The sequence below is a fragment of the Callithrix jacchus genome, chromosome 22 (genome assembly GCF_049354715.1).
Source record: "Callithrix jacchus isolate 240 chromosome 22, calJac240_pri, whole genome shotgun sequence".
NCBI classification, from domain to species: Eukaryota; Metazoa; Chordata; class Mammalia; order Primates; family Cebidae; genus Callithrix; species Callithrix jacchus.
In genome coordinates this window covers 22,976,514-22,990,806 of record NC_133523.1, presented here as the reverse complement: position 1 = coordinate 22,990,806, position 14,293 = coordinate 22,976,514, and the positions used below count along the sequence as shown (strand labels likewise).

Genomic DNA, 14,293 nt, shown 5'->3' with positions numbered 1-14,293 from the left:
ACCCCAGGCCCTAATTCTTTCATAGACATATAAGTGTAACAAAAACATACAGACCCAAAAACATCTATGGAAAAGTTATAAATGAATTACTTGTATGCAGTGTCCCAGGTGAGCACAATGCAAAAAACCACATAAAAGAAAAATAAAAGTCTGTTAAATTTATCCAACACAGCTTTTCTGCTTCCCACTATAACATAGTGCCTTTAGAAGTAAATTGCCAGCTCTTGGTTTCTGTTTTAAAATAAAATACTGGCACGTTCATTGTTATTTCTGGCTTTTAGGGGCTTTTTCTGACACTGGTTTCTATCTCTCATGACATAAAGTGCTGAAAAAAATGGTGGTATATTTTGAAATGAGAGTTTGAGTCTACTGAGACCAAAGAAAAATCTTACAGCAGCAGAGAGACTGCAGAGCTACAGATAGGGAACCAGAATGGCAAGTGATTACTGACTCCTACAGAATAACATTAGTAAACTCTCTTAAATAAAAAAACACAGCTTTTTCTCTGAGAAAAAAAAAATGGAGGACGCCAGTGCGGCAGGGGGCCCTGGGATGGGGAACAGCAGTGGTTTCTGAGGATGTTTTGGCAGCAGCATCAGACCCAGTGTCTCAGCCTTGGACAGGTCTGGGGCCCGGTCCGCAGTTGGGCCACAGAGCTTGTGGAGGCAAGGCCAAAGATAAGGCGTGGATGCCCGTCACGAATCTGGGCAGCCTGGTTAGGAACATGAAGATCAAGTCCCTGAAGATCTATCTAGTCTCCATGCCCAACAAGGAATCTGAGATCACTGACTTTTTCCTGGGGGCCTCTCTCAAGAATGAGGTTTTGAAGACTATGCAGTGCATAAGCAGACCCGTGTCAGCCAGCACACCAGGCTTAAAGTGTTTGTTTCATCAGGGACTAGAACAGCCACGTTGGTCTGGGTATTTAGTGGTCCAATAAGGTGGCCACTGCCATCTGCGGGGCTATTGTCCTGGCCAAGCTCTCCATCGTCGCTGTGTGCAGAGGCTACTGGGAAACAAGATCGGTAAGCTCCACATTATTTCTCACAAGGTTATAGGCTGCTGTGGCTCTGTGCTGGTGAGCCTCATCCCCGCGCCCAGGGGCACTGGCATTGTCTCACCGCCTGTACCCAAGAAGCTGCTCATGATGGCTGGTATTGATGACTGCTACACCTCATCCAGGGGCTGCACTGCCACCCTGGGCAACTTCACCAAGGCCACCTTTGATGCCATCTCTAAGAGCTACAGCTACCTGACACCCGATCTCCAGAAGGAGACTGTATTCACCAAGTCCCCTATCAGAAATTCACTGACCACCTTGTCAAGGCCTACACCAGATTATCTGTGCAGAGGACCCAGGCTCCAGCAGCTACAACATAGGGTTTCATACAAAAAAAATAAATGAATTAAGCCTGTAAAAAGAAATAAATAAATAAAAATAAACACTAAATTTTAGACAACACATATCCTAAGTACATGTTTGAGAAACTCCCATAATCACCAGTCAAGATGACTGTTTTCAGATTGTGCCAGAAAAAAAGCTACATTTTAAAGATTTTGACAAGTAACCTTTTTTAATGTCCAAATCTAAATCAAAGATCATAATATATACAAAATAGGGCAATATAATCCCACCAAAAATATAAAATTTTCTGAAAAAAACATTCAAAAGTATACATCAGTTTAAAGAATTGCTAATAAATTGAAAAATACTGATTAAAATACAGAGACAACTATGGAAAATCAGAAAAATGAGGATGAAAATAAAATTATTGAAGATTTCAAAAAATTAGAAATTCTGGAGGAAAAAATAAAAAAAAAATTAATAGATCCTAAAAGAAAAAAAAAGTAAAAATAAAGAAGCTTAACAAACTAGGAACACAAAAAGATATTTATAACAAACACATATATAAGCACAATTTCAAAAGCCACAGACAAAATGATTATCTTTGGAGCTGAAGATAAAAGTGATATGCCAAATCAGGCATGGTGGCTCACTCCTGGAGTCCAGGCACTTTGGAAGGCCAAGGTAGGCAGGTTACCTGACGTCAGGAGTTTGAGACCAGCCTGACCAACATGGTGAAACCTAGTCTCTGTTAAAACTACAAAGCTCAGGTGGGTATGCTGGCATGTGCCTGCAATCCCAGCTACTCAGGAGGCTGAGGCTGAAGAACCACTTGAACCCAGGAGGTGGAGGATGCAGTGAGCTAAGGTCACACCACTATATTCCAGTTTGGGTAAGGAATAGAGTGAGACTCTGTCTCCAAAAAAAAAAGAAGAAGAAGAAAAGTGATCTTCCATTTACAAATATAGTCTTATGAGATAATCAATGAACTGTTAACAAAAATTTTGCAGGCAATAAGAAAACTATGTGATACAGTCATGAAAAAAACTGTGAAAAAAATAGCTTTAAGTGGGAAAAATATCGTCAGTGAATCTGTCCTGCAAAATAAAATAATAAGCTTTCAAAGTAACCAAATTCCATAAAATTATATTGTAACTACATAGCCCCTACATATAAAACATGCTGAAAACAGTTCCTTCTACCGAAAATAACATTAAATAATTTTTTAATGATTAAAAAAAAGAAACATTATCATATAAAAATACATTATTTTCTGTGAAAACTATGCAAATACTCAATAGTAGAATTTCATAGCATTATTTCAGTCAGTAGAAAATGTTCACAATAGCAAAGACTTGGAACCAACCCAAATGCCCATCAATGATAGACTGAATAAAGAAAATGTGGCACATATACACCATGGAATACTATGTGCAGCCATAAAAAAGGATGCTTTCAGTGGGAATAATATGCTGAAAACAGTTCCTTCTACTGAAATAAATTATTTCAGTAGTATAGAAAACGTTCTGGAAGCCATCATTCTCAGCAAACTGTCACAAGAACAGAAAACCAAACACTGCATGTTCTCACTTACAAGTGGATGCTGAACAATAAGAACACATGGACATAGGGAGGAAAACATCACATACCAGGGCCTGCCAGAGGGTTGGAGGTTAGGGGACGGATAGCAACAAGTGGAGGAATGGGTAGAGATAGCATTAGGAGAAGTACCTAATGTAGATGACAGGGTGATGAAAGTGGCAAACCACCAAAGCATGTGTATACCTATGTAACAAACCTTCAGGTTCTGCACATGTACCCCAGAAATTAAAATATAATAAATTTTAAAAAAGAAAACATTTATTCACAGCCCCTTGGAAATGTAGGAAAAATAAAATTTTTAAAAAAGAGAAAAAAGAAAATAAAACATTTATAATTATTCTCTGAAATTTGAAGAATAAAAGCATAGAAATCAATATAAACCCTTGTTAGTGAATATACAACACAAAAAGATATAATTAACAACATCGAAGACAAATTTGAGGGAAGATGTAATCATAAATAATTTTTATATGAACTTGTTTATTTTTTTACCAGATTAAAATATATTGTTATATCTTTTACAGGTTATATATAATCCCCAGGGTACCACAAAAATATTGGTATAAATACACAAAGAAAATAAGTAAAAGCATATCAATAAAAACATCAGAGACACAAAAAAATAACAAAGATATCTCTTTGTCAAATAAATAAAAATATTTAATAAAATAAGTCTTGGCCGGGCACAGTGGCTCAAGCCTGTAATCCCAGCACTTTGGGAGGCCGAGGCGGGTGGATCACAAGGTCAAGAGATCGAGACCATTCGGGTCAACATGGTGAAACCCCGTCTCTACTAAAAATACAAAAAATTAGCTGGGCATAGTGGCGTGTGCCAGTAATCCCAGCTACTCAGGAGGCTGAGGCGGGAGAATTGCTTGAACCCAGGAGGCAGAGGTTACGGTGAGCCGAGATCGTGCCATTGCACTCCAGCCTGGGTAACAAGAGCGAAACTCTGTCTCAAAAAAAAAAATTAATTAAAAAAAAAAATAAGTCTTTCTCTTTCAGAAAATTATTTAAATATATATAATTAACTTTTAAATTGAGACATACTTTCAATAAACAGATTTATTTAAAAAATTTAAAAGCCAAGATCCATCTTGCTTTTCTACAAGAGGCAGTTGAAATCTAATGATAAAAAAAGACTCAAGCGGCAGAATGGAATTAGACATTCCATGCAAATACTAATCAAATGAGAGCAGAAACAGTCAAAATAATATTACACAAGGTACATCTTAAGTCAAAAAGTATGATATTTTATAAAATGTTCTTGAAATTGAAACTCCAAAGAAACAAAGAAGGACATCAAGAAATAATAGATTCATTCACTGGGAGCCTAGGATGTGTGTGTATGTGTGTGTGTGTGTCATTAGAGTTCCAAATATATAAAGCAAATTTGATAGAATCAAAGAATGACAGACTGAATAAAGAAAATATAGTATATCTGAATTCTAGTACTTGAGTTTTAGTTGAAAAAAAAAAAGGATGAGTTCATGTCCTTTTCAGGGACATGAATAAAGCTGTAAACCATCATTCTCAGTAAACTGACACAAGAATAGAAAACCAAACACTGCATGTTCTCACTCATAAGTGAATGTTGAACAATGAGAACATATATGCCCTATGTGAATGAAAGAAACACATGGAAAGCAATATAATTATAGCAAGGTATTTTAATACCACACTTTCTACAATAAAAATAAAACAAGAAAGAATGTTAATAAGGGAACCGACTACTTAAAGGCAGTATAAAAATAGTATTCTAAACAGAATTATGGAGAACACTCCTCAACATCAGAATACACACCCTTCTCAATAGCTCATACATTTTCCTCTCTAGACCACATCTTAGGCCAAAAAGGAAGTCTTACCAAAATTTTAAAAATAAAATTTGATGAACTACTTTCTATGACCAAAATGGAATGAGAGTATATAAGATTAAAAAACTGAAAAATTTATAAATGTATACAAATTAAGCAACACACTCTTGAGTGTGCTCTCATACAAAGGTTGCAATAGTTCATATTGTGAAGAGGTCCATCCTGCTCCATGCAATCTACAGATTTAATGCAATGTTTTTCAAATTTCTCACTGAATTTTTGAAGAAACAGAAACAGCAACCCCAAAAATATAAAGAATCTGAAGAGACAATAAAGTACCCAACGGGGAAGGGGAAGGGGAAGGGGAAGGGGAAGGGGAAGGGGAAGGGGAAGGGGAAGGAAGGGGAAGGGGAAGGGGAAGGGGAAGGGGAAGGGGAAGGGGAAGGGGAAGGGGAAGGGGAAGGGGAAGGGGAAGGGGAAGGATGCCAGAGGCACTAAAGTTCTTGATTCAAAACACATTACAAAGCTACAGAATTAAAACAATTTGGTATAAGTATAAATGTGAAAAAGACTAATAAAATAGAATCCAGCATATATATAAACTTTTACGTATATGGTCATACAAGGAATCATTTACATAATTGTAATTACTGCAGCATTGTTACTGTAAGCCAATAGGTAAAAGCAATGCAAATTTCTTTTACCAAATCATTCAGTAGATACAATTTGAAATATAAAAATTCCGGAAAATCACTCAGTATTCAAAAAGCAGGAAATAGTCTACCAACTATAAAGATAAATCTTGTTGGCATTATGGAAAATGAAATAAGCCAGCCACAAAAAGACAGAGATGGTATGTGATACATGAAGCAGTTCACTCTTAGAAAAAAAGAAGAGTGGTCTGTGCAAAGTGCCATAAAAGAGAAAAAATTGGGGCCAGGCGTGGTGGCACACACCTGTAATCCTTGCTGTCTGAGAAGCTAAGATAGATGGATCACCTAAGGTCAGGAGTTTGAAATCAGCCTGGCCAACATGGTAAAAGCCCATCTCTACTAAAAATACAAAAATTAACCATTCATGGTGATGAGCACCTGTAATCCCAGCTACTCAGAAAGCTGAGGCACAAGAATTGCTTGAACCTGAGAGGTAAAGGTTGCAGTAAGTTGAGATCATGCCATTGTACTCCAGGCTGGGTGACAGAGCAAGACTCAATCTAAAAAAAACAAAAAGGTAGTTGTTTCATATTTATTAAGATTAAGTATTGCAAGATAAAAACATGTTAGCAATATGTTATAGGACAATGTCAAAATCATATGACTAAACTGAATATTTAAAAAATATTTTGTGGTAAATTTTGTTACTTTTTTACAAGTAACAATAAACAATAATACCTATAAAAGAGTCATGATAGTTTTAAATTTATTCAAATCCAAAAGTGTTTCGCCCACACAAAAATCATACAGATTCACAAATAAATGAGATGTTGAGATTACAATTGCTGGGCATGGTGGCTCACACCTCTAATTCCATCATTTTGGGAGGCTGAGGTAGGTGGATCACAAGGTCAGAAGTTCAAGACCAGCCTGGCCAACATAGTGAAACACCCTCTTCAAAAAAATACAAAAATTAGCCAGGCACAGTGGCATGCGCCTGTAAGCTACTGGGGAGGCTGAGGGAAGAGAATTGCTTGAACCTGGGAGGTGGAGGTTGCAGAGAGCTGAGATCACACCACTGCCTTCCAGCCTGGGTGACAGAGCAAGACTCTGTCTCAGGAAAAAAAAAAAAAAAAAAGGAAATTATAAGAATTTCATGACTACTCATCTATGCAGTATTAAAAAACCATTCACAACAAACCTGAATTGAAAAAAAATACAAGGAGGCAACAAACCGCATTGCCATGTATATACCTATGCAACAATCCTGCATGATCTGCATATGTACCCCCAGAACCTAAAATACAATTTAAAAATAAAAGAAAAAAAATACAAGGATAACATTTATTCGGGCAAACAAACATAGAGATAACTCCATTGGAAAAATATCTGGCTGATTCACATTTCATTTTGCTCCACGCTGTCTTAAATTGTACAAAGTTAAATACTGTCATGCATAATTATAATATCTACTAAGGAATAAAAATAAAATTGACAGATGTGGAGTAGCACACCCTAAAATATATAACACAAAACTATAAAATTGCAAAACAAAACTAACTATGAAATTGTAAAACTTATTAGATTCCATCAAGTAGATCAATATATTAAGAAAATCTTAGAAAAAGAATATAGGAAAAAATAATACGGAAGTTACTTGAAGATCAAAAAACAATGAAAATTTTCCAAATTTTGATATAATTTAAAAAATACTTTTAACGAATATTATTTGATCTTTATTTGTTTCACTTTAAAAAAAAGATGAAAATTAAAAAAATTTCCAAAATAAAAGGTGAGGGTGTTGTTCTCCACCACTAGCACAGTTCTACAAAAAGAAATGCTACATGGTAGCCAGACACCGTGACCCATGCCTGTAATTCTACACTTTCAGGAGGTTAAGCCTGCCAGAACACTAGAGACCAAGAGTTTAAGATCAGGCTGATTGAAACGAAGGAGAAAATACTAAGGGCAGCCAGAGAGAAAGGTCAGGTTACCCACAAAGGCAAGCCTATCAGACTTAAAGCAGATCTCTCAGCAGAAACTCTACAAGCCAGAAGAGAGTGGGGGCCAATATTCAACATCCTCAAAGAACAGAACCTTCAGCCCAGAATTTCATATCCAGCCAAACTAAGCTTCACAACTGAAGGAAAAATAAAATCTTTTATGAACAAGCAAGAACTCAGAGATTTTATTACCACCAGGCCTGCTTTATAAGAGCTTCTGAAAGAAGCATTACACACAGAAAGAAACAACCAGTATTAGCCTTTCTAAAAATACACCAAAAAGTAAAGAGCACCAACATAAAGAAGAATTTACATCAACGAATGGATAAAACAGCTGGTCAACATCAAATGGCAGTAACCCTAAATTTAAACTGACTAAATCCCCCAATCAAAAGACACAGCCAAAACCCAACAGGCATGTTACATCCAGACCTGTTTCACATGCAAGGATACACAAAGACTCAAAACAAAGGGATGGAGAAAGATTTACCAACCAAATGGAGAGCAAAAATAAATAATAAATAAATAAAAAGCAGGAGTTGCAATTCTCATATCGGATAAAATAGATTTTAAAGCAACAAAGATATAGTGGTAAAAGGATCAATGCAACAACAAGAGCTAACGATCCTAACACCCAGATACGAGACTTAGATTCAATGAGACAGAAAATTAATAAGGATATCAAGGACTCAAACTCAGATCCGGAACAAGTAAACTTAATAAATATTTATAGAGCTCTCCACTTCAAATACACAAAATATACATTCTTGTCAATACCACATCACACCTACCCATAAGTTTAAATGAAACATTGGCCATTATTAATACCCAATTTTTTTCAAAATAAAGCAATATTTCCATTTACTCTCCCTCTTTCTCTTCCTCTTTCTTCCTCTCCTTTACTTATTTTTTTTTCTTTCCTTCTCTCAAAAAAAAAAAAAAAAAGATCAGGCTGAGTAATACAATGAAACTCTTCAAATAAAAAAAGATGCTAAAATGAGTCAATTTTGTTTAAAAAAATAATACTGGACAGCATCATAAAACCATATATAAAATAAAGCTCTCTATTAAATGTAAATACACAAATATAAAACTCTTTACTATGATAATGTTGATGCATAAAACCCTTAAAGCTCTTCTGCAGAATATTTAAAACAACAAAAATCTGCATAAGTATGTCAACACAATATAAATTTAAACTGAAAAATATAGACATGTAATTTTTATAGTCAATTGAAATTGTCATGCGATTAAAATATATTGTTTTATTTTAAAATGTTACATGTAAACTCCATTGTTTTGTTTTTGTTTTCAGACAAAGTTTCACTCTTGTTGCCCAGGTTGAAGTGCAATGGCAGATGTCAGCTCACTGCAGCCTCCATCTCCTGGGGTCGAGCAATTCTCCTGCCTCCGCCTCCCATGTGGCTGGGATTACAGGCGTGCACCACCACACCTGCCTAATTTTATATTTTTAGTAGAGAGAGGGTTTCACCATATTAGTCAGGGTGGTCTTAAACTCCTGACCTCAGTTGATCCATCTGCCTTGGCCTTCCAAAGTGCTAGGATTACAAGTGTGGGTCACCGTGCCCAGCTGTAAACTTTACTTTTTAAGATAATATGGTTTGGCTGAGTCCCAACTCAAGTCTCATCTTTAATTCCCACATGTTCTGGGAGGGACATTGTGGAAGGTAATTGAATCATGGGGACAGGCCTTTTCTGTGCTGTTCTCATGACAGTGAATAAGTCTCATGAAATCTGATGGCTTTATAACAGAGTTTTTCTGCACAAGCTTTCTCTCTCTCATCTGACACAATGTAAGTCATGCCTTTCACCTTCCACCATGATTGTGAAGTCACCTCAGTCACAGGAAACTGTAAGTCCAATAAATCTCTTTCGTTTGTAAATTGCCCAGTCTCAGGTATGGATTTATCAGCAGTATGAAAACAGACTAATACAGAAGATGATTATAAAGATAATATTTATGGAAACTATGCAAAACAAAATTTAAAAAATAATTGAAGCAATCACTACACAATTAAAATTTAAGGAAATAAAACAGTACATAAAAAAAAAAACATACCACCCAAGAATACATAAAACAATAAACTAGTAACTAAGTTACTAGTTTTTTTTTAACATTTTAATTAGAGCAGAAATAAACTAAATATTTTATTTCTAAGCAAAAACAGAGCTCCATCATAAATCCTGTTTGAGAAAATTAACAATACATTTTAGAAATCCAATGGATACATTCAAAATGTTATCTAATAAATAACAAGGTCAGGTCTACCCCAAATCTAAGAATCTGATTTAAACATAAGGTGCCAAAAAACTACTAGGGCTGTTTTTCAGTGGTTATAAACAATACTTAATATTTACACCATACAGTCACACTGCTTTAAACTCAGTTGCAGAGATCTACAATTTATTATTACTTTCAGTGTTAGAGCTAGAGGGTAATTTTTTCAAAGATGGCACTCAACTCCACTTACTTACCTGTCAACAAATACAGAATTGAACCGTTAGCCATAAGCACTTTACAAAAAGACTCAGGAAACTATGCAGGAGACAATGACATAGCTTAACCAGACTCTGAAAGATACATTATTTCGATTCACACTTGTACAAAGAGAACAGTCATATCTGCATGACTTAAGGTTCTCTAAACACAACTGTTTTATGTTTTAGACCTCTAGAGTGTGCCAGTTTACCACATGGAGGAGGAATCAAGGGATGTGCTCTTTCTAAATAACCAAGGGCAAGTGGGGTAGGGTGGCTGCAGAGAATGCCCTGGGCAGAAGAGCTGCCTCAGGTTTTTGTGGCAATGAAAACTACTTGTTGCAATTAAGCAATACCTAGGGTTTATCTAGTTTGAAGTTCAAAACAAAGGAGAGAATTATTTCTTTCCTTAAGCTTTTCCCAAAGCAATATGCGCATCTCATAATCAAATCTTAAGTAGTACAAAGAGATAATCAATTATCTAAAAATTTAATATACATACATTTTGGCTTGGATTAAAAAGAAAAAAGTTTCCATAAAGAGGAGACTTCAGTGCTATATGACTCATATAACTAAAAACAAACCAGGAAGTTAGGGTTAGCATCGGTGGAGCACCAGAAGTTCCTGAAGGTACTTGGAAAGGATTATTGGAAGTAGGATAGAGTCCTGGTCAGATCCTGTAGGGGCAGGATATGGAGCTGGTGGTCGCCAGGCTCCTGGTGGACGTGTTCCATGGAAAGGTGGTGTTGCCCCAGGGGTCTGGGGAGGAGGAAGAGCCGGATATGGTCCTAGAGATGGATATGGCATATTAGGGGTAGGATACTGTCCTCCCATTTCTGATGCCCAAGGTCCAGAAGACATGGATCCCCATGGACCTAAGGGACCAGCTGCAGCTGGATGTGTGGGTGCACCATATGGTCTAGGTAGCTCCGTAAAGGGCATATTTGGTGTAGGATATGGCCCTGTGGGGCCAGGGCCTGGCACAGTTGGGGCTGGATAAGGACCACCAGGTGGGGGGGCATGATGGTCCGAAAGGAAGAAAGGGTGCTTGGGGTCCTGGAGTTGGTTTGGTGGGAGGCACGGAGGGGTGCATTCCCATTGGTGCTGGTCCAAAAGGCACAGTACAGGGTGTTGCACATGGTGGGAGTCCAGATAGCACAGAAGGTGAAGCACTGGGATCATTCCAAGAATTGGAGCCTGGCCAGCCTTGAGGAGGTTGGCCAGGTTTTGTATTGCTCACAGCAGAAGTTTTGGCAGGGGAAGGTTCAGGTAGTGCATCTGCCAACAAAAATTCATCAGACATTTTCCCAGCAAGATCCAAGACTGCAGTAGAATCTAGAAGCAGTGATGGGTCCGAGGGACTGGCCCTGAAAAAGTGGGCACACCCTGACTGACGGCAGCGAGAGCAGCAGCACCGGCAGGGCACGGCTCCTCCTGGCGCCCATAATTTTATTTTTAAGAAATAATTTTGGCTGGGCGAGGTGGCTCAAGCCTATAATCCCAGCACTTTGGGAGGCCGAGGCGGGTGGATCACGAGGTCAAGAGATCGAGACCATCCTGGTCAACATGGTGAAACCCTGTCTCTACTAAAAATTAGAAAAAATTAGCTGGGCACGGTGGCACGTGCCTGTAATCCCAGCTACTCAGGAGGCTGAGGCAGGAGAATTGCCTGAACCCAGGGGGCAGAGGTTGCAGTGAGCCAAGATCACACCATTGCACTGCAGCCTGGGTATCAAGAGCGAAACTCCATCTCAAAAAAAAAAAAAAGAAATAATTTTAAATATAAATTAATTAAACTACTTAATAAAAAGAAATGTAGAATGGGTGCAGTGGCTCACACCTGTAATCCCAGCACTTTGAGAGGCTGAGGAGGGCAGACCACCAGAGGTCAGGAGTTCGAGACTGGCCTGGCCAACATGGTGAAACCCCTACTCTACTAAAAATACAAAAATTAGCTGGGCATGCTTGTAGGTGCCTGTGGGTGCCGGTAATCCCAGCTACTTGAGAGACTGAGGCAGGAGAATCACTTGAACCTAGGAGGTGGATGTTGCAGTGAGCCAAGATCACAACATTGTACTCCAGCCTGACAAGAGCAAAACTTAGTCTCAAAAAAAAAGAAAAATAAATAAAGAATGAATGAAAAAGAAACGTAATCTCAGGACTTTGGGAGGCTACGGTGGGCTAATTACTGGGTCTCAGAGGATTACAGGTGTGATGCTACATACTCATAACCCAGCTACCTGAAAGGCTGAAATGAAAGAATCTTCTGAGTTTGGGAGGTTGAGGCTGCAGTGAGCCATGATCACAACACTGCAAACCAGCTTGGTTGACAGAGTGGGACCTATCTCAAAATTAAAAGAATGAACAAATAAATAAATAAAATTATTTTTAAAAATAATAAAATTATTTAGTGGCTTAAGAAAAAAACAAACAATATGCTTCCTACAAGAGACTCACTTAGGCACTGAGTCCAATAGGCTAAAAACCACAGACTGAGAAAAAAACTATTTTATGAAAATAGTAGCTATGATAGGATACTAGACATAATATACTTTAAGTCAAGTGCTAATGTGAGACAAACACTGATATTATATACTGGTAAAATGAGTTGATTTACCACAAATCTATAACTATTATATCTATCTACCTATCTAGCTATCTACATCAATCCATATAACATCAGGGTTCCAAAATATATAAAGCAAATATTGACAAAAGTAAAGCAAGAAATACATAGCAACGCCATAATTTTAGACATCAAGATACCATTTTCAACAATAAACAGAAAATTCAGATAAAAAATCAATAAGAAGGCCGGGCATGGTGGCTCACGCCTGTAATTTAAGCACTTTGGAGGCCAAGGCAGGTGGATCACCTGAGGATGGGAGTTCAAGACAAGCCTGACCAACATGGTGAAACCTGTCTTTAAAAAAAAAAAAAAACAGAGGGAAAAAAAAACAGTAAGAAAACAGAAAACCTAGATATTACAGACTATTAATTATTTTGCACATAGAGGAATACCTGAGAGTGGATAATTTATAAAGAAAACAAGTATATTTGGCTCACAATTCAGCAGACTATACCAAAACTGTGTACCAGCATCTGCTTCTGGTGAGAGTGTCAGCAAGCTTACAATCATGGTTGAAAGTGAAGAGTAACTGTACATATCACATAAGAGACAAAGCAAATATGAGGTGAAGAAGACAGGTTCTTCTAATAAAGCAGCTTTCATTTGAATTAATGGAGTGTAAACATTTTGATTACCAAGAAGATAGTGCCAAGCTATTTATGAGGACTTTGCCCCCATGACCCAAACATCTCTCATTAGATCCCACACCCAACATTAAGGATTACATTACAGCATAAGGTTTGGAGAGCACAAACATGAGAACCATATTATAAACTAACAAGCTTTAACTGACATACAAAACATTACACTCAAAAAAGCAAGAGAATACAAAACAGTCTTCTTTGCACTTGGTGCACTGTGTTAGGACACACAGTAAGTCTTATTAAATATGGAAATGCCAGCTGGGTGGTGTAGCTCATACCTCTAATCCCAACACTTAGAGAGACCAAGGTGAAAGAATCACTTGGAGTTAAAAGTTTGAGGCCAGCCTGGGCAACATAGTGAGACACTATCCCTAAAACTAATCAAAGAATAGTCCCAGCTACTTGAGACCAATAGGTCGAGGCTGCAGTGAGCCAAAATCAGGCCAGTACACTCTGGCTGGGTGACAGAGTAAGATCATGTCTCCAAACAAAAACAACAAATATAACAACAACAAATAAATTTAAGAAGACCAAAGTGAGCTGAGATTGTGCATGGCACTCCAGCCTCGGCAACAAGAGCAACACTCCACCTCAAAAAAAAAACAAGGAAAAAAAGAAAATGAGCTAAGAAAGAATACATACAAGATAAGCTATAAACAATATTGGGGTCATATGTGTAGATATAAACATACACATACGTATAATCTGATTGTGACAGACATATGGCTCATTTATCTTTTAATTAAACCCAACATTCACTTAAAGTATACAAACAGAATTGCAAATTGTCTAAAATTCTAATACATAAGTAAAACCACAATCACAATAAACTGATATTAAGAAGCTTACACTAAAAAGACATACTAATATAGAACTTCAAGACAATAATGAAAGAAATGTTTACTCATAAAATCTAGTTGGCAACATTAATTTACCTTAACAAATAATTTGTCTAGTTAAAAGCAATGTTTGACATTAACTGCATTCAGGGATGGCAGGAATTTTAAATTACTAGTATCTATTGTATGGCAATAAAATTTCAAAGAAAATGCAGTATAATCATAAATAGGAGATGCTAGTGAGAACCTTTTACTAGATAAG

General features: G+C 37.2%; 1 protein-coding gene and 1 pseudogene across 7 annotated transcripts in view; both read right to left on the bottom strand.

Moving 5' to 3' along the window:
* Window positions 1-14,293, bottom strand: part of LOC100392046 (uncharacterized) — a 79,174-nt gene that overhangs the window by 26,653 nt on the left and 38,228 nt on the right. The window lies entirely within an intron of this gene.
* LOC144580791 (MAPK-interacting and spindle-stabilizing protein-like pseudogene) lies at window positions 8,677-13,956 on the bottom strand (annotated as a pseudogene). The gene has a single exon (XR_013530936.1). The product of XR_013530936.1 is annotated as an MAPK-interacting and spindle-stabilizing protein-like pseudogene (transcript).